We start from the raw sequence: 22,672 nt of genomic DNA, 5'->3' as shown, positions 1-22,672 counted from the left end.
CAATTGATGAATTTTAGCATATGTGCTTGAATCAATAAAGGAATGGTGTGATTACTTCCAGAAGAGAAATTGTTGGCCCAGCATCAGGATTTAAGGGAAAACTTGAAGCATGGCTATAGAAGTAGCCAAGACTTTTTCAGAAAATTTTATTTAGGTCATTGAAAGGGAAGGCAAGTATTTGCAATTTATATATATATATATATATATATATATATATATATATATATATAAATTTATTAATTAATTTATGTTTGTCTGCACTGGGTCTTCATTGCTGCGTGCGGGCTTCCTCTAGTTGTGGCGAGCAAGGGCTGCTCTTCGTTGAGCTGCGCGGGCTTCTCATTGCAGTGGCTTCTCTCATTGCAGAGCACGGGCTCTAGGTGCATGGGCTTCAGTAGTCGTGGCTCGCAGGCTTAGTTGCCCCGCAGCATGTGAGATCTTCCTGGACCAGGGCTCGAACCCACATTCCCTGCACTGGCAGGAGGATTCTTAACCACTGCACCACCAGGGAAGTCCTGCAATTTATATTTAAAGCTGAGGAAGCAGGGCTTTGGGGAAAGCCGGGACCCTGCCAAACCACATTCTTATAGAAGGAAAAAGTACTGCTGGTTACTGGGAGATGTGCAGGCCTCCTTTATGGGAGCTTGGTGATGAAAGGGAAGAGCACAGGATGAAGAAAAATGAAGAGATGTCATTTTTGTTCATTAATGTATCCAAAGTGCTTAGAACAATACCCAACATGTAGCGGGCGCTCAGTACATACTTGCTAAATAATGTTTGAAGAAGCCTCAGCTAGTCTAGTTCATACTAAAAAATAACCATAACATAGATTTTATAGGGTGTCAGGTCATTATATTGCATGCCTATAACACGTACAATTGGTTTTTTTTTTGTTGTTCCATTAATTTTGTAATCATAGTTTGGCATCTAATGGCTTTTCAGAAAGCTGAGTTCATAACCTGGCCTCAGTAGGAAGAAAACGGGGTCAGCTTGTGATGGCCAGAGTCACAACTCCCCTATAAAACATACAATTGTTTTTTTTTGTTGTTCCATTAATTTTGTAATCATAGTTTGGCATCTAATGGCTTTTCAGAAAGCTGAGTTCATAACATGGCCTCAGTAGGAAGAAAACAGGGTCAGCTTGTGATGGCCAGAGTCACAACTCCCCTTAGGAGCCAGTTAAGTTTCCCTACAGTCATTTACCTTGTTCTTTTCTTTTTCCCTCTTCTTTTTCCCAGGGGCTTCCAAATAACTGTCTTTATATTTTACTGTTGTTTTCTATTTTTCTTTTCAGGTTGCTTTCCCTTTATATCACTCAGTTTGTTAGCTGAGACCTACTGAACACAACCGGTCCCCGACCCTTACCACCACCACCAAAAAAAACCCCACCAAAAATAAAATGCCCTAATGATATTTAGAATGCAGTAATAGTCTTGGAGGGAGACTAGACTATCTTAATATGTGAAGTGATATTATATATAATAAACAGCAGTGCCACTATCTTCAACACCTTTGAAAGTCACTGGCTGGCACTTTGGACCCTCCAGAGATGTCCTATTTTATCTCCTCCTCTTCTCATTAAACTACTCTGCTCACAGTAGAATTGAAGATACATTTTAAAAATTATTATTAAACATTTGTATTTTGGTTTCATTTAGTTCTATTATTGCAACTGCGTGTGAATCTATTTTAAAATTGGAATGCTGCAATAATTCAGCTACTTGCTTAATACATATTTCACGTGATTGCCAAGAAACCTAACCATTTGCGGCATTGTTTCTAAGGGATAAATGGACTTTTGGATCATATCCTCGTTATAAATAAGAGGCTGACCGTACACTTAATAAGAATGGGGTTTGTACCAGGTGTTGCATAGGAAACATTAGATGGACAACTATAGACCAAATGATTTTTGCTGTGCTAAATTTCACACGTAGAGAGATCTTGATTTGCTTCCTAACTCTGTCACCGTTATGCTCTGTTGATTTTAATTTTAATTAAAACTTTTTGCCCATTTTCTTGATTCCTGGAACTCTAGAATTTTGGAAATAACAAAGCATATAGCTGTCTTTTCTCCAGATGTATAGAGCTTTAGATTGTAAAGGTCCTTTAAGTTTAGCACACAAGTTAGATAGTACACTTCATTCCATGGTAGTATCGTCTCCTTACTTGCTGAGTTAAAACTGTGATTTTTGTCTTCTTTGAAAGAAGAAATAAATTTTAAGTAAAGAAAACAAACAACCAAACTTCAAATTCTTATCAGAAAATCATCAATATTACTTTGAACTTAATAATTCAATAAAAGAGAATATATATCTGAATTGTCCTTACTATTTTTTCATAAGCATATTACCACACATAACCATGCTTTAAACTGCCCAACTTTCATGAACAAAGCAGAAGAGGATCTGAGCCAAACTGAGAGTGAATTAGATGTGTGAATATTGAATACAAATTACCAATCACTGTCCAGTGTTTAGAATTTTTATCTGTGCCGCTTCCCATTCACAAAGAAAAGACACTTCCATGGCATGAAAGTGACGTCATTATCTTGAAATGATTAAATTTAAAATCTCAGCGTGTTAACAGACAAAACAGTTCTTTCTGTCTGTCTCACTGAAACATACCAGATCTACCTTCTCTTCTTTTGCCTTCAACCATTTTCTTGAACAAAAGCAGAAAGAATAAAAGATCCTGGCTTTTGTGTGTTCTGTGTAGTTTACGTGCTAAGTGGTAGTCAACCACATAAACGATAGCAGAGACTTCCTTTTGGAAGGTCTTTCATCTCTGAAAGCAGCTTACTGTAGCCATCACCGTTAATTTTATTATTGACACTCAGGAATAAACCTAGTTAAACTGCAGCTTCAGAGTATATTTGCACATAATGACTATCCTGGGAATTCACAGTTCTGGGGTAAATAGCCCGTTTTCCACTTTGATGCCTCAGGGTGGTTTGAGTTTTAAAGCACTAATAACACTGATGGACAATGGGCAGTTCACAGTTTTGTTTCTTTATTTCCCTAAAGTACATCAAAGGGGATTTCGCTGGCTTAGCAGTGATTCACACTAATAATACCTAGAAATTTCACCTGACCATAAGGTCACCGGAAGTCAGGCATGGGATGCGGTTGTCAAAAGCAAACGTGTTTTGGACTGTCTTAATAGAGCAAGCACACCAGTCACTGTACGCTGGGCTGGTCAGATCGTTGCAGTCCTAGGTCAGATGGCAGGGTCCCACTGTAAGGAAGGCATTGCCAAAATGCAGTGTCTTCAGAGGATGCTGTAGAATCTGCTATGCCCAAAGCAACTGGAAGCATTACTTCAGGAAGTTAACTTGCAGTCCGTAACCTGAAAGCCCTGAGAAATGGGCAGAGAAAATGCTTGCACTCTTTCAAAGCCAGGCTTTGTCTGAGGAGTGATTTGTTTTTTGTTAGAGGCTGGATGTACCACTTCATACATTGACTCCTAAGAAGGCTTTAAGAGTTGATATGCCCAACATTGTGACTTTCTTTACACCTAGGAAAAAAAATCTCATTCACCAAATATTATCCTTAAGCAACATTTTGACACTGTCATAGCAAACTTTCTCAAGGCCTAGAGGAATGGAAACACCAGTGTGGAGGCTTTTTTCAAAAATATTAACCTTTACAAAATGAAATGGCATTTGGATTTAACGACATGGAGCTCTACTATATACACAAACTCCATGAATGCCTTATGTCCGCAAGTTCGGTTCAAACTTCAATGTTTCGGAGTGCATGCATTGACCAAGAGAGAAAACCTTGACATTTTCCTGCTCTATAATTTACAGTTTATTACATTTCTTGTAACTATGTTTTATTGTTTATTTTCCATTGTTTTCCATGATATATATCAATTTTAAACCTTGCAGGATTGGAGAAGAATTAAGGTTTTTAGATAATTATACTTTATATTTTCTTCAAGGTTTCCTAAACCAGATCTCTTTCTTTGCTCATTTTTATCTAGATAAAATTTCACCTGCTACAGTAATGTAGAGTGACTTGATATAAGGTGCTCAGAATAGTTTCAATCATCCTTAAAAAGCGTATATTTCTTGAACATGTTAGTTTTTATTCAGTATTTTAGCAGTCAGAATGGCTTCACTGGACAGTGTAAGACTTGATGCTGTATTTGGTACATTCCCACCAATATGTAAGACCTCATTTCTAATAAGAATTTAGGAAAAACAAACCCAGGAAAGTAGATGGTACTCTTAGAAACACTTCTAATGGATTGTTCTTTTCAGATTACAGTTTGAATGTCATTTTCTGTAAGTATACCCTTAATTAGTGGGAAAATTTTCAGTGTATTAATAAACTAGCTTCAGAAAGATGAGGTTGGCAAATATTTTAGATTATTCAAAATACTTAGTGGAGCATCAAATTAACATTTGCCTGGTCTATAAAGGAAGCACCAGCAGTGCAGAGTGAAATTATTTTACCTAATAATGATGCTGAATGGTATCTCTTTTGATTTCAGTTTATCCTTTCATATTTGACAGTCTGGAACAGGTAAGCATGGAGTTTTGCATTTCTTATTAACCCAGTCCTGATGAAATGGATTGTCTTGTGCTAGAATCTATCCTCCTTGAAAAAATACATATATGGTTGTCCTGTATTGCCAGGAAGGCCACAGTAGCCAAACAGAATGCTCATTCTCTGCCATTTTCACAGCTAAATAAGAAAAAAAATAGTAATATAATCCATAGCTAATCACCAAGCAGAAAACATGTACCTTGATATGGGGAAATATATCTAACTTAATAAGCTCATATAAAGAACAGCAATGGTTTATGAATTATGCCATATGCATTCATTATAAATATTCATCATACTTGAATTACCAAAATGAAACTTAATCTTTGAGAATCCAGAAATAACATTTATTTACTGGCATTAGTTAGGGAAATTTCAGTTAGGAAAATTAAAAGAGAAATATATTCACTTGTGTATGTACATCCACAGTGATCAGTAATGTCACTAATTTGTTTTTGCTACAGTTTTAATATCACATTGAGATAATAGGTTCACAAACATTGTGCCTCAGGGGAGCCTCTTTAGAGTGAGTCACGTGATGGCTTTAGCTTAGTGAAGTCCCTGTAGTCCAGGGTCAGATCACTAGAGTACCTCTCCTGATGTTGGGTCATCAGTAACTGACTCCAGGAGACTGTTACCAATTTCACAAGGAAACTGATCCGTTTACGAGGCTGCCTTGGAGTTAAATTAAAATGAGGCATACAATTGTCGTAGAGACCAGAGGAAGTAATGTTGCCCTAGGAAGGCCACATGGGAAACCAAATTAAAATCAGAATATTGCTTGGTGAGCAGTGAGTCAGAACAAGAGGAGCTTGTTGCATGATTAAAATAGCTAATAGTGCCAACTTATAATAACCCAGTGCATCTGCTGCCGTCATTAGGAATTGGCTGCCGCGGGAGCCACATAGTTGAGTTTGATGTATTAATACCATGAACACTTTGCGTGGTAGCCAGCTTGTGGACTGGGAGCCACTCTGCTTCCCAGAATGACTTTTGCTACAGTTTTATTACTTCCCTTTTGAAATGACTTTACAAGATTAACTCTTAATATCTTGGAAAGTCTGCTGATAACAGCACAGCATAGTGAAAAAGAACACAGATTCTGGGGTCAGATCATTCTATGTTTGATCCTAGTTCTGCAACTTACTATCTCAATTGTTAACCACCGCAAGACCAAGTTTTTCAAATTTGTAAAGCGGAAGTGATAATATTTCTCTTTTAAGGGTTAACTATCATCAGTGTCAGCTCAATAAACAGTAGAGAGCATTGCATGGTGTTTAAGAGATTGGGTCTGAAATCAGATAGACCTGCCTTTGGTCCCAGATCTACCATTACTTTCTTCTCTTAGCCTCATTTTATTCATTTCTAAAATGTGAGAATAAAAATTTTGCCCCAGAGAGTAGTGTTAGGATTAAATGAAATAAAAATAAAGCATTTATTACAGTTTCTCGTTAATGCATGCTCAATAAATGGTAGCTATCCATGTAAGTAAGAGCACGATTAGTATTCCTTCCATGGCTAAGAATGAACAGCACTGTAGTGAGTATGTCTTGAGCCACAGTCAATTAGAAAATAATACTCAGTTTCTCATGATCCAAGGGATCATCTTTGGTCTGAAGAGTTTTCACTATTCTTGTCAGTCATTCAGATTCTAATGAGTTTAGGTAATCACTGGAAGCGATTACCTTTGAAATTAATGGGCCCTTGTGAAGGGACTCAATCAGCTCCCTTTGTCAAGCGCAGCATCAGAACTGCCCCTGATTAACTGGGGCCTCCAGGGAGTCTAAGGCCTCATTGCCTTAGGCTCCCTGGAGCCTAAGTTCATTCGAACGACCTTTTTGGCCAACCCAATATATATGGGAAACCTTATTTCTAGGACAATATTGTTTTGGGGATTATTTAGAAAATGCTGATGTCCCCCCAGCAAGAATCTGGCTGCCTTTTCTCTGGAATAACCTGAAAACCTTTCAAAAGAAAAATATTAGAAATTATATGTAGGGGAAAAGCTTTCAGAGAAGAGCAGGTTGTGGTGGTCACTCTTTTCATAAGGCAAGAGATAAGACATGAGATGGAAATTAAGATGAGATAGAACTTGTATAAGTGACATTACAAAACTGATCTAATTTGAAGATACGATGAAATGTATACTACAAGGCCTAATCATGATAAAACAGACATTTTGCTGCAGGCAACTGCAAAATTAGAAAAATGTTGAAATAGTGAAGTATTTTCTAGCTTTGTCATGAGACCATCGGGTATATATATAATGTGGTTATTTAGTATATACTGTTGAAGCAGATACTGCAGTTTCTGTAGGAGGTAACTGTCAAGTGGCCACTATGAAATTTGCCTGGAAAATAATTCCTCCAGGTGATTTCTGGGGTGTAAGCTTGATTCCAATTTAGCATTAAACAGATCAGAGTATCTAAGACTTCTTGAAGTTACTAGAAACACTTGTGCACGAAATTCAAAAGGCTCAAACACAACACATCTCAAACTAAAACCTTGATTTCCTACTCCCCGCCAGACTTGCTTTTCCCATCTTGGTTGCTCATGCCCCAAACCCTGGATTTATCTAAAACTCCTTTCTTGTTCTCACAACTCAGATTCAATCTGTCAGGAATCTCTTCCAGCTCTCCCTTCAAAATACACCCAGAAACCAACCACTTCGTGCTCTCTCCTCAGCTACTGCACTGCTGTGAGCCACCATCACCTCTCACCTGCATTATTGCCAGTCTCACGGTCTCTCTGCTTCCGTCCTTGCCTCCTACAGTTGTTTTCTTGTACTAAATTTTCCTTTTTTTTTAATAGCCTTATTGGAGTATAATTGCTTTCCAATGGTGTGTTAGTTTCTGCTGTGTAACAAAGTGAATCAGCTATATCTGTCTTCCCTCTTGCGTCTCCCTCCCACCCTCCCTATCCCACCCCTCTAGGTGGTCACACAGCACCTACAGTTTTTACTCCACACAGTAGTGATCATTTAAGTTCTATGTCAGATCCCGTCACTCTTCTATGCAAAACACTGTGACGAGTCCTCATGGCAATCAAGCAAAAACCAAAGTCCTGAAAACTACCCACAAGGGCCTCTACGATTTGATTCTCCATTACTTCTCCGCCTCCTACCCTATTACTTTTCTCGTATTTACTTCAACCCAGAGACACTGAGTGCCTTTCTTTTCTACGATCTGCAAATCTGACTATTCTAGAATATTGCCACCCAAAGAACAGCATGGCGGAGCTAGATTTATAGATATAGAGTACAAAGAGCCAGTATTCTGGAAAATGAAAACAAAGACACACAAGACTATGAATGTTAATAATCTGTGCAGATTTAGAATTAATTCTAGACCACTTTATGCAGAGTTTATCTGGGATATTTGAAAGAGGTAATTTAAAAATATTTAAAAGAAAATATGTTAAAGCAGAAGAAATATGCTTATATAAAAACAGTTTGTTAGAAATTTCTGTCAGAATAAAATATAGCTATTATTAGCAATATTTGGAAATGTGGATAGGGTCATAAAACCTCAAAGATGAATGTCTAACTTTGTGAATGTAATACTATTCACTCTCGTCTCCAAATTGTTCATTAGAATCATATTCTTGATGGATGGACCATTATGTTAACTCAGTTTTATACTTTTTATGATCTCAAGTGTTGCTTTTCTATAGTTTAAATATAATGATGAATATATATGTATAAGATGTTTCCATAATTTGGCGTGATTTTTTTCTTTCATTTTTAACAAAAATGAAAACAGCTTTATTGTGCTAGTTTTATTATATGCATGATGCTCATTGTATATACCAAACAGAATATACCATTATTAGGAAGAGAGTAATGGTTACCTGAAATCCCAACCAACAGAACATTTTGGTGACTTTTCTTTCAAATTTATGTACAAACTTGCAGACACCTACATACTGACATAGACACACATACATGAAAATCTACACATACATGATCATAAAAATACTGGTTTTATCATCATACCTTTTGTCTATCTATCTATCTATGTAGTAAATCTTTCCTTTTCTTATTCAAATTCCTTTCACTCCTCCTAAACTATATTAATAGTCTAGTGTATATTCTTCCATTCTCCTCTCTATATTTATTTAACCATTTAATCACAAAACACACGGTCATACAGAGACATTTTTGTCATTGCTATAAAAAATACAGTTATGGGCTTCCCTGGTGGCGCAGTGGTTGAGAGTCTGCTTGCCGATGCAGGGGACACGGGTTCGTGCCACGGTCCGGGAAGGTCCCACATGCCGCGGAGCGGCTGGGCCCGTGAGCCATGGCCGCTGAGCCTGCGCATCCGGAGCCTGTTCTCCACAACGGGAGCGGCCACAACAGTGAGTGGCCCCGGTACCGCAAAAAAAAAAAAAAAAAAAACACAACTATTCTACTTTTCTTCCTCGAACTTTTGATATTTAATCCATGCATATTTAATCCATGCATATTTAAAATCTTTCTAAGTGAACCAGTGGAGCTTCAACTTATTATTTTTAAAATTCTAAATAACATTTCATAGTGTAGCTATAACATATTCACCAAATCCCCTGTTATTCTGTATACTTTTTGCTCCCAGCTTCTTCTCTGCTTCCATAAACAATTCTACAATCAACATCTTTATATATATATATATATATATATATATATATATATATATATATATATAATGAATATATATATATTCATTTTCTGTTGCTTTTATTTCTATGAGAGAGATTACAAAATTGTGAATGCTGCCTTTGAACTTATCAAGCTAGATGGTATTGGAATGTAGACCACTGAGAGAAAAGAATTGCAAGGTAAAGATTCTATATCCTTCCAAGATATTTTTTATCCAGCATGATGAAAAGTAAAGGTATTTGAAGCTATGCAAGGGTTCTGAAAATATGTTACTACTCACCACCTCTAAGTAAAATATTAGAGAAAAGACTCTACAAGACAAATGAATCAAAACAGGGACCTCTGATAGTAGAAGATGAAGTGGAAAGGAAACTGTGGTGAGCGATGAATCTTGCAATATGTATAGTTAATTCTAAATGGAAAATGATAGCATGACTGTGAATGTGAAAGCTAAGAGATAAATAAAGCTTGAAACAGAAGAGATGTATTGCAAGGAAAAAACTGAAACTAGAAGTGCTAAATTATCAGCAGAAGTTGGGACAGGAGGAGGGTGGGGAACATGTATTCTAAGGATTTCATCTTATATAGAGGAGTCTGAGTGGCAAGGAAACAGAGCCTTTGGATGGGGGAAATACATGAATTTATGGAAAGGAAAGATAACTACACCCAAGAACATCCAAATGAACAGGGGTGAAGCATCATAAGTATCTACCAAAACAAAAAGGAAAAAGATGAAACAATAAAGTAAAATAAATTGCAAAAAATTTAATAGCATGAAGATAGTAAATCAAATATGTAAGTGTACAAATTAAATTTGAACATGCTGAGTGATTCTTTTAGAAGGCGAGAACAATAAGATTAGGGTAAAACCTCATAGCTACTTGCTATTTATAAGAAACACTCTTAAATTGACATGTTGAAAGAGATGGAAAATGAAGATCTGGTTGAAGAAAGACCAGGCCCAGGAAGAGAAAGGAAGTAGCAATATTATTCCCACAAAAGGTGGAATTTTAGGTTAATGGCAATAAAAACATTGAGGAGTAGAATTTAAAGAAAAAGTCCAAATTAAAAGAGAAAATACTATACTAAAAAAAATTCTGTTCATCAAAGTACATAGCAGCTCACTATACTCAAAGCAAAAACTGTTAGTAATGCAAGGAGGCTTAAAAAATTAAATATAACTAATTATTAAATATCTTTCAGGATTAGGTAGATGTCAAAAGCAAAAAATAGATCAAAAACTTAGAGCAACTAAATAATATATTCAACAAATTTAATTATAAATATATGCATATGTAATGTCAATATAAATAGATATACAAAGTTTACATGCTATAAATAAAGGATATTACATATATCTAATATGTAATCTATCTATATATAATCACAATTAAGAAAAAAATACATTTTAAAAGTTGACCCTTTTAAAAACAAAAACAGGAGAAACTCTACCTAATTTAGAAGTAACAAAGACTTTTAAATAATATTCAGTCATAGAGGAAATAAAATTTAAATGCAAGCAATATAAAAAGTAATGTAAATGAGAATATTTCATATCAAAACATATAAAACAAAGTATATTTTGCATTTATAGCCTTAAGTGCACACAAAAAAAGAGAAGACCCACAGGAAAATGTAAGAAAATGGATTTATAATCGATCATAAAAAATTACAAAAAGAATGACAGAAAACCAAATACAGTAACTAGAAAGAAGGACTTGATCAAGATAAAATCTCAAAAATATAGTGGTAGGGGATTAAGAGGTACAAACTATTATGTAAAAAATTAGCTATAAGAATATATTGTACAGCTGGAGAGGGTGTGGAGAAAAGGGAACCCTCTTGTACTGTTGGTGGGAATGTAAATTGATATAGCCACTATGGAGAACAGTATGGAGGTTCCTTTAAAAACTGAAAATAGAACTACCATATGACCCAGCAATCCCACTACTGGGCATATACCCTGAGAAAACCCTAATTCAAAAAGAGTCATGTACCACAATGTTCACTGCAGCTCTATTTACAATAGCCAGGACATGGAAGCAACCTAAGTGTCCATCAACAGATGAATGGATAAAGAAGATGTGGCACATATATACAGTGAAATATTACTCAGCTATAAAAAGAAACAAAATTGAGTTATTTGTAGTGAGGTGGATGGACATAGAGTCTGTCATACAGAGTGAAGTAAGTCAGAAAGAGAAAAACAAATACCATATGCTAACACATATGTATGGAATCTAAAAAAACAAAAAATGGTTCTGAAGAACTAGGGGCAGGACAGGAATAAAGATGCAGGCATAGAGAATGGACTTGACACGGGGAGTGGGAAGGAGCTGGGACGAAGTGAGAGAGTGGCATGGACATATATACACTACCAAATGTAAAATAGATAGCTAGTGGGAAGAAGCCGCATAGCACAGGGAGATCATCTTGGTGCTTTGTGACCACCTAGAGGGGTGGGATAGGGAGGGTGGGAGGGAGATGCAAGAGGGAGGAGATATGGGGATATATGTATATGTATAGCTGATCCACTTTGTTATAAAGCAGAAACTAACACACCATTGTAAAGCAACTATACTCCAATAAACATGTTTTTTTTTTAAAAAAGAATATATTGTACAACACAGGGAATATAACCAATATTTTATAAGTGAAGTATAATCTTTAAAAACTGTGAATCACTATATTATACACCTGTAACTTAAATAATATTGTACATCAACTACATTTCAATTAAAAATTATTCATAAATAGTAAAAAAAGATAAAATCTCAAATTAATGAAAAAGGTCATAATAAAGAAAAGGAAAAAAACCTCAAACCTCATTTTTTATTGATACAGGAAAATCTTTAAATTTTTTTACTCTAATAAACATAAAAAATTGCTTACCTATACAGGTTTTTCTGTTGTGCTTAAATAATATGTATTTATACAGAAATACATACTATATTTCCTCAGATCTAAGGTAATATCAAATGTAAAAAACACCACTAAGAAAGAAAACCCTCAATTAAACTGTGACTTGCCATATATTGTAAGATGTATGCTAAAAAATTATGTCTTAGAATAGTTGTGTGTGTGTTTCCCCTGCATGAGTGGGACTATACTCTGTGAGTCACTCTGCAACTCTCCTTTTTCATTTAATATAGTGGTAGATAGCCCTATATCATTCTTTTATTTTATTACTACTTATTATTCTAAAATATGGGTGTATTTGCGAATTAATGGTCACTTAAGCTATTTCTTCTTTTTTTTTTTAACATCTTTATTGGAGTATAATTGCTTTACAATGTTGTGTTAGTTTCTGCTGTATAACAAAGTGAGTCAGCTATACGTTTGCATATATCTCTATATCTCCTCCCTCTTGCGTCTCCCTCCCACTCTCCCTATCCCACCCCTCTAGGTGTCACAAAGCACTGAGCTGATCTCCCTGTACTATGCAGCTGCTTCCCACTAGCTATCTGTTTTACATTTGGTAGTGTATATATGTCGCTTAAGCTATTTCTTATTGTCTGTTATTACAGATAATCCTCTTACAGTAATATTCTTCTTAAACAGATTTTGATACATAGGTGCAATTACGACTAGATAGTAAGGCATGGAATTACTAAGCTAAAGAGTATGCTCACTGAAAATGTAAGTATATATTGCTAAATTGTTATATTAAAATGCCATATTAATTTATATTTTCCCAAGGGTTGCTTTAGAATAATCACTTCTTCACTTGATATTTACATTTTTGCCAGTCTGATGGAAATGGTATCTCATTATTGGTTTAATTTGCATTTTTCAAGTTACAAATAAACATTTTTTTTTTTGTGGTACGCGGGCCTCTCACTGTTGTGGCCTCTCCCGTTGCGGAGCACAGGCTCTGGACGCTCAGGCCCAGCGGCCATGGCTCACGGGCCCAGCCGCTCTGCGGCATGTGGGATCCTCCCGGACCGGGGCACGAACCCGTGTCCCCTGCATCGGCAGGCGGACTCTCAACCACTGCGCCACCAGGGAAGCCAACAAATAAATGTTTTTACATGCATGTATTAGTCATTTGTATCTTGCCATCTGGTAATTGCCTTTGAATATATCTTTTTTTCACTTTCCTATTGAGATTTTATTTTTTCTATTAATTTGTAGTAATACTTTAAGATATTCTTATTATTAATATTTTTATAATATTTTACATACTTGCAAATATTTTCTCCAAGTCTGTCATCTGATTTTTAATTTTCTTTATAAGGCAATTTTTTGGTTGTTCAGAAGTTTTTAACATTTAAACATGCAAACTTAGAATTTCTTTATTTATTGATTCTTAAATAGATCTTTTTAAAAGACGTTCTTCCCTATATCATGATTATTATTATTTCTGAAAAATGTTTTATTTCTTTTTTAGTAATTTTACAATCACCCCTTTAAGGCAACTGGAAACTTTGTCATGTTTTTACCCATTTTCTTTTTCATAGAGAGGAAACATTTATATGTATACACAAGCAGAAGAAATTAGAAAAGATCAGTATGGATGAGCCTGAGAATCCTAAAGTATCCAAGTGTCCAGATTGTTTAAAGGATTTTATTTGGCACAAAAAAATGATATTTTTTGAGCATAACTTCAAATATTTGAGAAACACCTGAATGAATTTAAGATTTCACGGAGTAGAACAAAGCTAACTAAACAGTTTTGACTTTGCTGTTATTAACACTACTAACTGATAAAACCAAGAATGGAATCTCGAAAAGGGAGACAGAATGTAGGACCTCAGCCAGGTCATCAAGGTCAACAGTGATAAGTCATACTGATAGGATGGAACCTTGATGTGCTGTGAGAGAAGGGGCACTGTATTACCCCTGGAATCTTCCTACCCAAAACCCATTACCCTTGTCTGATTGTGAAAAAAAAAAAAAAAATCAGGCAAATCCCAATGGAAGAACATTCTACAAAATAGCTGACTAGTACTTCTTCAAAACTGTCAAAGTCATCAAAACAAAGGAAGTCTGAAAAGCTGTCCCAGTCCAGAGGAGCTTAAAATGACTTGATGTCTAAACGTAATATGGTATCTTGGATGTGCTCCTGGTGGTCGTGGTGGAGGGGGAGGGCAATAGGTTAAAAAAAAAACTATAAAAATCTGAGTAAAGATGCATTTTGTTAATCATGTAACATTGATGTTTGTTCATTAATTTTAATTTATTATTCTAACATAATGCAATGTAATGTAGTGTAGGGGAAACTGGGCACACTATCTCTGCACTATATTAGGAATTATCCTGTAAATTTAAAACTGCTCTAAAATAAAAATTTACTTAAAAAATAATGTAGGGGTAGTCTATGGAATTGGCGCTTGTTAAGATAAATTATATGAAGGAAACTTTGACTTCTTTTTAATAAGGTCAGTTTCCTGTGGGGACAGTGGGCCTGTGGTTAAATGAGTGAACAGGTAGCAGCAGCATTACTTGCATTTCAATATAAAAGCAAGTTTATACTGAGTTCTACTCTCAGTGGAAGTAAGGAGGGAAAATACCTGTGTTACTTTCCTAAGAAAAGTAGGATAATTAACTGCTCCTATTTTGAGATCAGAATGAAGCTGCTTTCCCCCCCACCCCCACCCCGCCTCCAAATAAATAAAAAGTACTAAAAGAAAGCAGAAGAAGTTTTAGGAGATAATATTGGGGCAGGAAAGATCTTCTTTAAAAAAGACCTAAACTTAGAAACTATTTTTTTCCGCTGCCTCTCACATTGATGACATGGATTCCTCAAGGAACAGGATAGATTTCATACAGTTTATGCAGGTAATAGGAAAACCAGTGATATGGCATTTTAAAAGTGAGTATTAGATACTACTATACAATCATTTTCTGGTGTATATTTCAAACCCAGTGCTCTGGAGACAGTGCACCAGGCTGTGTGCTTTCCTGATGGATGTGAACAATGTGAGCATTTTGCGTGTGTGTGTGTCAGAGAACCTATAATTCATTTACTAATTAGATAACTGAATGAGGATTATAGCTGACATCTTGGGATTTACCCACAATAAGTATATCCATCTTGCACAGATTTTCTTACAAAATGAGAATTAAGAGAGCTGAAGTGAAAGCCTTAGGCAATGGGAAGATGCTATATCATACACTTAAGTTAATGCATTTTTAAATTTCTTCTTGAGATAAGCTTATCCCAGTGATAGACAGGGACTTGAAGATTATCTGCAGCCCTTTTGAGAAATAACTGTGTTCTTTTCTACTTTCAGCAAACACATCTACCAAAATTAAAATGTTGGAAATAATATTTGCATTTCGCTTTCATCTTCTGGAATTTGTTAATATATAAGAAGAACGTGGTCATTGAGACAGGAGAAGATGAATGCTGATACGCACCGTTCTCGGCTACACGAAATAAGCCACTTGTCGTTATTATTATTATTGATAACTGTATTCTATAGACCCTGTTGCTCTTTTTGCAGAGTTCAAGTTTATTTCCCTACTTAAGTTAATTACTCTCTAATAAAACATTTTGAATTCTTTCTTTCTCTCTTTCTTTTTTGATCAGGTCCTTTCTTGTTCAGAACTATTTTCAAATAAACACAATTTTCTTTCAAATAAACACAAATTTCTTTTAGTTTCTTTTTAAAATGTGCAAAATCTTTGCATCTATCTTTTGGAGTTCATCACTCTATATTTTGTATATTTCACAACTTGGAAAATACAATGATGTCTATGTTTATGTATTCCACATAAAACTACTATGACACTATTTTTATAATTGTGACACCTTCCTTTGTTTTTCCCAAGGTATAATCAATTTTAACAGTTAAGATAAAAACTTGAAATACAGCTCTAATTGTGTGTGGAATTAAACTCATTTTCTTTTTTGTTCACACGTACATAATTTCATAAGATGGTCCTATCTCATTCTAAGACTAATGATCTTCTTTACTCAGGATACTTTATTGTTTTCATATCCAGCATCTACACTAAAATTTTATTGTTAATTTTGTGTAGCAGCAGCTCAATCCTTGTTTATACAGTGTAAAACTTAGTAGCCATTGGGGTGTTTATCATCCATGAAGCTCATTTCACAGCTCATCTATTATATGAATAAAATGTGAAAATAATTATGTTTTTCTAAAACGACATTGTTAGGACTGATTGAAAAAAAAATCAAAAGAAACTCCACCCAGCCCGAGTAAGTTTACAGATTGTTTTAATCTTTCTATTAATTTTTATAATGAATTAGTGAGTGGAGAAAGCCACTATACCTAGTGGTAGCCCCCAAAACCCAGACCATGAGCTCCAAGCCAGAAATGAAAATGTCAGTAATGGGAGCCCAAAGCAAATAAAATGAGACTTCTTTAGCCTTTTCTGACTGTTAGAGAAATGTGGTCATTATCTATGCTCAGGGAAGATCCAATTCTGTGAGGCCTGAAACTGACATAATTTGAGGTGAAGTTTCTTTGAGAAATACTTTAAAAGTACAAATTCAAAACGAAGTTCCAAATAACTATTTAGAATAAATCATTGTTGGAGCTTTGGCGATTCAGGTCCATTTCACCCTAGGTCTCTCAAAGTAATTTACCAGAGTTTCTTCCTGATTGCCTCCCAGGCTTCTCTCCCTATCCAGAACCTTCCACAACTCCCAGGAACTCTCTGCATTCCCAGGGGTCAGAGAAAGAAGGGCTCCCAAGCTGAAGCATCATTACCTTCAGGATAAATCTGCATGATCTCATGCTGATGATTTTTCTTTTCTGTGTCTCTGTCTCCTGTGTTTTTAAACCTACTTCCTCTGCTGTTCTTCTGGGCTGCCTCCCAAATGTGGGTCTCCGTCGATCAGCTTTATCTTTTCTCTTGCCAGCTTTTCCATAAGCAATGCCAGCTTTTCCATAAGCAGTGCAAAAAAGTCGTTTCAGTTCTTTGGCAATAATATAGCATTTTTAACCCTTTTTTAGAAAATGGCTGGTGAGAATACCTGTTTGCACATAATTCTTGAGTAATAATACCTCTCTTTTTCAGTACAGATAAATATGACGATGTACTCTTTCTGCAGTTGGGGAAGAATGTCTTCAGTTGGCCGCCTGAACAGCCTGAATGGCCATTGGGTAAATCAGCCACCCTAAGGAAAAATAGAGTCCAGGCACGCAAGCTGGGTACAAGCTGTCTGAAGGGGGGATTTTTCATGAATAATTATAAATAAAAATGATTTCATAAATGTTTCTGTGAGATCCAGAGCCCAGAGACCCAGGCATTGTGGTCCCTCAATGTGTCTGGAGTAAGAGAGGGAAGCGAAGCCCAAAGACACTGTCACTATAGTGCATTTCATGGATGTCAAATTGGTCATACAGCCTGGGAATGTAGCTAAGCCACTTCATGTCTGGAACAAAAAGAGAGTGAGTGCTTCAGCAGCCAAAAGGTTTTCACCACAGCAGTTAGGATGCTGGGAACCAGGCAGTGCATGTAACTGTGTAAGCATAATTTATGTTTTTCTAATCTTTCCCAGTATCACTGCTCAAATGCCTAGTAATCCATTGTTGTTAAGATTTCAGCCAACCATGGAAAGTTAGCTGATAATGATTTAATATGTGAATCTCTCTCCATTTTTCCATAGCTGAACTCTTGAGTCTAAAAGATTTTATACTCTAAAGGCACAAACTGCTATTGGAATAAAGAAATCATAAATAGAACTATATACAAATATTCCAAATCAAAATGGTGACTTTAGAGGGAAAAAGTCAAACTGTTCCTTGGAGTTGTATAGGTAATACAGCAGTTCAAGTATTTTACATTCATAAATGAATTATTTTTAGCCTTTCTAAACCAAGGTTTGGGGAGGTCCTCAAGAATGGGAGCATTCTTATAAATTTGGAGAAGGAAATCTATGAACACCAAATTAGGACAAATTGCATTATATGCCTCATATTTTGAATGAAAAGATTTTACAAATAGTATAATTTTGTCTGTGACTGTTTCCTAAATAATTTGATTTATAATATTAAATATTTCCACCCATTAATCTTTCTAGCAAGGAACTACCTTATAGGCAAAGTCTAAATACTGGTGGTGTTATGGGAAATGAAAGAGAAGGTCTGTTATATTTGTTGAGAACTACATCGTACAGGGCACTGTACTAGGAGTTATAAGAGTTATCCCATTTCATCTAATGAATGATACAAATAAGCAAATCAAAGTGGAGAAGAGAAGTTCAAATTTGTGTGATTAACACTATGATTGATGTTTCACAAACAAACTTGTGTGGGAACATAATTTTGTTGAAAATAATCAGCAGTAAAGATTTCTTGAAGAAGGTGATATTTAGCTCACCTCTTAAAGGATGAATATGAGTAGGCCAGATGAAGGAGGAGAAAAGACTTTTCCAGGCAAATGGAAGTCTATATGGGGAGGCTTAAAGTTGGGTAAAAATATGGTATGTTTAAGAGATGTCTAGGATAGCTGAATAGCAAAGGGTGAAGGTAAGGGAGTGAGTGATGTTGATAGAAAGATGTCATTACAATTGGTTTTTCCATAGCACATATCACAATGTATAATCATTTAATGTATTCACTCGTTTACTGTTCTTTGTGAGACACTGCACATACTCAACTGTAGCATTAACATGGTGTCTGTTGCTTAAAAGGTGCTTAATAAGTACTTTTTGAATGAATTAAGAAAAAAAAGAATGGTGTCAGATGAGGCTATTTCACAAAATTTTTATTTTATCATAAGAGCAATGGGAAGCCATTGATAAGTTTTAAGAATCAAATATGATCATAGTTTCACTTTCAGAAGTATTTTAAGGCTTAGAGAGGGCAAGGACCAAAAACATTGTTATAATATGTATAAATTACTTTATAAGATTTTAGGACAATCACTGTGATATTATATATGTACCAGTTAGTTTAGGACCTGATTTTGGCTCTGGTTATCTGACAGAACATTGAGGGTGCACAGTCAAAGGGATATCAGCTCCCATTCTATTAAAAAAGGGGCAGCTACCCAAAGCGCTCCTTTAATCCTATCTCGATTGACAACAAAGTCTTTGCTAAGTGGCATACTGAATGTTAGAAATAGTGCTTACTGATGTAACTGGAGGCCTGTCAGTTAGCATGATGAATGAAGAAAGAGATTATCGTTAATTATATTAAAGGTTTTCAATACACGTAGAATGGCTAAGACGTTGTAGACATGACTACCAGAACAGGGTATAGGAATTTGAGTCAAACCTGTTTTCCTTAAGGATGATGCCTGAGGTTTGAGCTCTGATTTATCCAACACTCAGGCATTGGTGTAGGAGGGTTTCTGATTGCATGATACCAACTAGAGGCAAGGATTGAATTTTACCAAAGACTATCAGTTTAATAAATGTCTATAGGTTTGTCGGAATTTGGCCTGAGATCCGTTCGTATTAAAAGTTAATAGCAAAGTAATGAGAGTGTAGTTAATCTTTGCTGTCTGAAATTCCCTGACAGCTATTATTATCTACCAGAAAGAACCTAAGCATAAGGCAGGACCAATTCAGCTTATGTCTGTCCACAGCAGACAGCATCACCTAACACCTCTCCCACTTCTACAGGAAGCATGAGAGTGACCTGAACAATAAACCGGAAATGGTGGCCGGATTGCTTAAGAAATATATAGAAGGTAGAAACACTAGAATATGGTAATGATCAGTAAGATGGGGAGACTGAGGGAGAAGGAAGAAAGAAAAACCATATCCCATTTTCTGTCACCTGCAACTGGGTTGGGGGAGTTTTCATCCACTAAGACAGAAAACAAAAGTAGAAAAGCAGATGTAGGGAAAGATGGCGAGTTCAGCTTTGTAAATATTGAGTTTGAAGAGCCTGGAACATTCAGTCAGAGTTATCTTGCAGTTGATTAGATGTACACATCTGAAAACATGCAGGATCTGTGCTGTGAATGAGCAAAGGTACCAACCCTCCGAAGTAAGGGAAAGAGAACAGCAGATAACCTTACTTACAGCAATCACCCAGCCAATGAACTGTGCTATTTTTCAGTCCCAGATTTCTCCCAGGTGACAAAGTTTAGTGGGAGAACATGAGACATAAGGCCAATATGTAACTATACAATTTACTGGCACTGGTTAAAAAATAAAATTTTGTGAGAAACAATAGGTATGCAGTCGCTAGAAGCTCCCAATATTCTGGGTCAGCTTAACTCATTTTTATGTGATCCAAACTCTACTCCTCCTGAGACCTTCACCCAAGGTAATTAGACCTTGAGTTTCCTCACCTCTGATAACTAGTTGTTTCATTGATGTGGGCTTCCCCCACCCCGATTATACATTATTAGTATAAAGCATAGCCTCTATTTCAAAGGGAAATGACTGAACATGGAGAACTGAACATGGAGAAACTTGTGGTGACTGAACATGGAGAACCTTGCTTGCAAACTCCTACTTCTTGTCTTGTCTTTTTTTCTATGGTCAAAATAATGTAAACATTCTGTATTTCCCCATTTGTTTGTTTCTTAAGCTCTTGATGACATATTTATTCCTTTGAATGCACTGAGTTCAGATATGTTATTTCTGCTCACTGCCTCTGATACATTTTCCTTATTTTATATAATAAATTATGCCTTCAGATCAATATTACTTCCTCAACAGAGTTTGCTCAGGGAGAGTGAAGAGTCAGAAGAAAAGTCTCTGAATAAGACTGAAATCAAACAAGCAAACAAACTAGGATTTTAAAAAGCAGCACAGAAAAGAGAAATTCGTAAAAGAGATGGAGAAGTAGTGGCTGATCCGAAGGAGAAAATCCAGGAGACTGTGTGTGGATTTAAGATGAAAAGAAAAGAGGAGTTTTCTGGAAGGCGGGTGTGGTCAGCAATGCCAGTGGCTTCCAGGGGAGATGAACATCTCTTGCCTTTAGCTACAGTAAAGGTAGTGCTGATAGTTTTTGAGCAGTATAGGGGAGCAATGTAGAAATAAGCTCAGAAATCAGTTAGCTGGGGAGATAGTAAGAGTTGAGAAACTGGAGGAAATGAGCTACAACAACTCTTTTTGAACTGTTTGGCTCACTGATGGAAAGAGAGTTAGGATGGTTATTAAATGGAGCCAAGGTATTGCCATTGATTTTTTTTAATATAGAAGAAACATGCTAAACTCTAGTTTATTAATTCAAATGAAAAGAAATACGCAGAGAGGGAGAGGATGAAGAGAAAGAATTAATAGGGAAGAGTCAATTGATCGAATTGCCTGAGAGGGCAGAAAGTCATAGGTCGCAGAGAACAGGCTAGGAGATCAGCTGTAGGCATGAGAGAGGCTTTCCCCCTGTCTGAAGATAAAGGGAGGAAATATGTGTCAATGACAAAAAGGTTTTGAGTGCTTATCATGTGCTGACCACATTTCTAAGTGCTTTTCACATACTGGATCAGTAGTTTCCAAACTCTGGTTCCTGATGCTGGGCTGCAAAATCAGCATCGCCTAGGAATTGTTAGAAATGCAAATTCTGGGACTTGATGCTAGGTCTACTGAATCAGAAACTCTGGGGATGGGCCTCCATTGTGCTATAACAAGCCTTCTGGGTGAGTCTTATACTTGCCCAAGTTTGAGAACCACTGCATTAGGTCATTTAACAGTACAGTGTCTTTTTAGGTTAGATGTTGGGATTGTGCCCATTTCACAGATGAGGAAGCTGAGGCACAGGAAGTTTAAGTAATTTGCCAAAAGTCACCCGCTGTCTGGATCTGAAGCCCACACTTTTAAGCCCTGTCTTATGCAATCTCTAAGGGTTGTTTGCAGAATTGGTGATGGGATGTTGGACAATTTTCTGTTCAATGATTTTGTTATTTGTTGTTGTTTTCCCTGTAATTCAAGAAGCAGAGTCAATAGATTGAGAGGGGGCAAGTGGTGGAATTAGCATAAATGTTGAAGGTTTAGCATGGTTTCTGTAGAAAATTAGATACACACTTGGGCGGAGCAAAAGGAAGAACTGCTGTTTAGCCTTAAGTCAGTAGATAGTAAATAACCATGAATTTATGCAGGCAATAATCTGGATGTCGTTGGTTTCCTCCAGTATTATCTAGCAACAAAGAAGTAAAACAGTTGAATTTATCCAGGATTGAAGGTCCCGCAGGAAGGTGACACAGAAGGATAGAAAAGCAGTAAAATTAAAGAAATTGCCAAGAGGGTGGTTATAATGATAGAGAATATTATCTAAACTGGATGAGAAAGGGAGCAAAATCAGGAAGAAGATGACAGGAAAACACAGTAGGGAATGAACATGCATGGATACTAACACTGTCTTCCAAGCAACACAACAATAACAATAACAACAACACTAAGAATAATACAAATTAAATAGCCAGGGTGTAAGTTCTCAGCAAATATAGAACTGAACATTCTCTTCTTGAAATAAATTATTTCCTTGGTTTCCATGACACTGTAATCTGTCTTTTCCCTTCTATCCTGTATAGTCACTACTCATTCTCCTTTACAAGCTCATCTTCCTCCACTTAGCATTGACATCTGTAAATGTTGGGA

General features: G+C 36.1%; 1 long non-coding RNA gene across 1 annotated transcript in view; it reads left to right on the top strand.

Moving 5' to 3' along the window:
• Nucleotides 1-15,704, top strand: part of LOC109549842 (uncharacterized) — a 298,308-nt gene extending 282,604 nt beyond the window's left edge. The window contains exons 7-8 of the long non-coding RNA XR_002176206.3: nucleotides 4,501-4,532; nucleotides 15,432-15,704. This is a non-coding gene — a long non-coding RNA (uncharacterized lncRNA). The remainder of the gene's footprint in view (nucleotides 1-4,500; nucleotides 4,533-15,431) is intronic.
• Nucleotides 15,705-22,672: the final 6,968 nt, after the last annotated feature.

The sequence above is a fragment of the Tursiops truncatus genome, chromosome 4 (genome assembly GCF_011762595.2).
Source record: "Tursiops truncatus isolate mTurTru1 chromosome 4, mTurTru1.mat.Y, whole genome shotgun sequence".
NCBI classification, from domain to species: domain Eukaryota; kingdom Metazoa; phylum Chordata; class Mammalia; order Artiodactyla; family Delphinidae; genus Tursiops; species Tursiops truncatus.
This window is presented reverse-complemented; position numbering and strand designations above follow the sequence as displayed.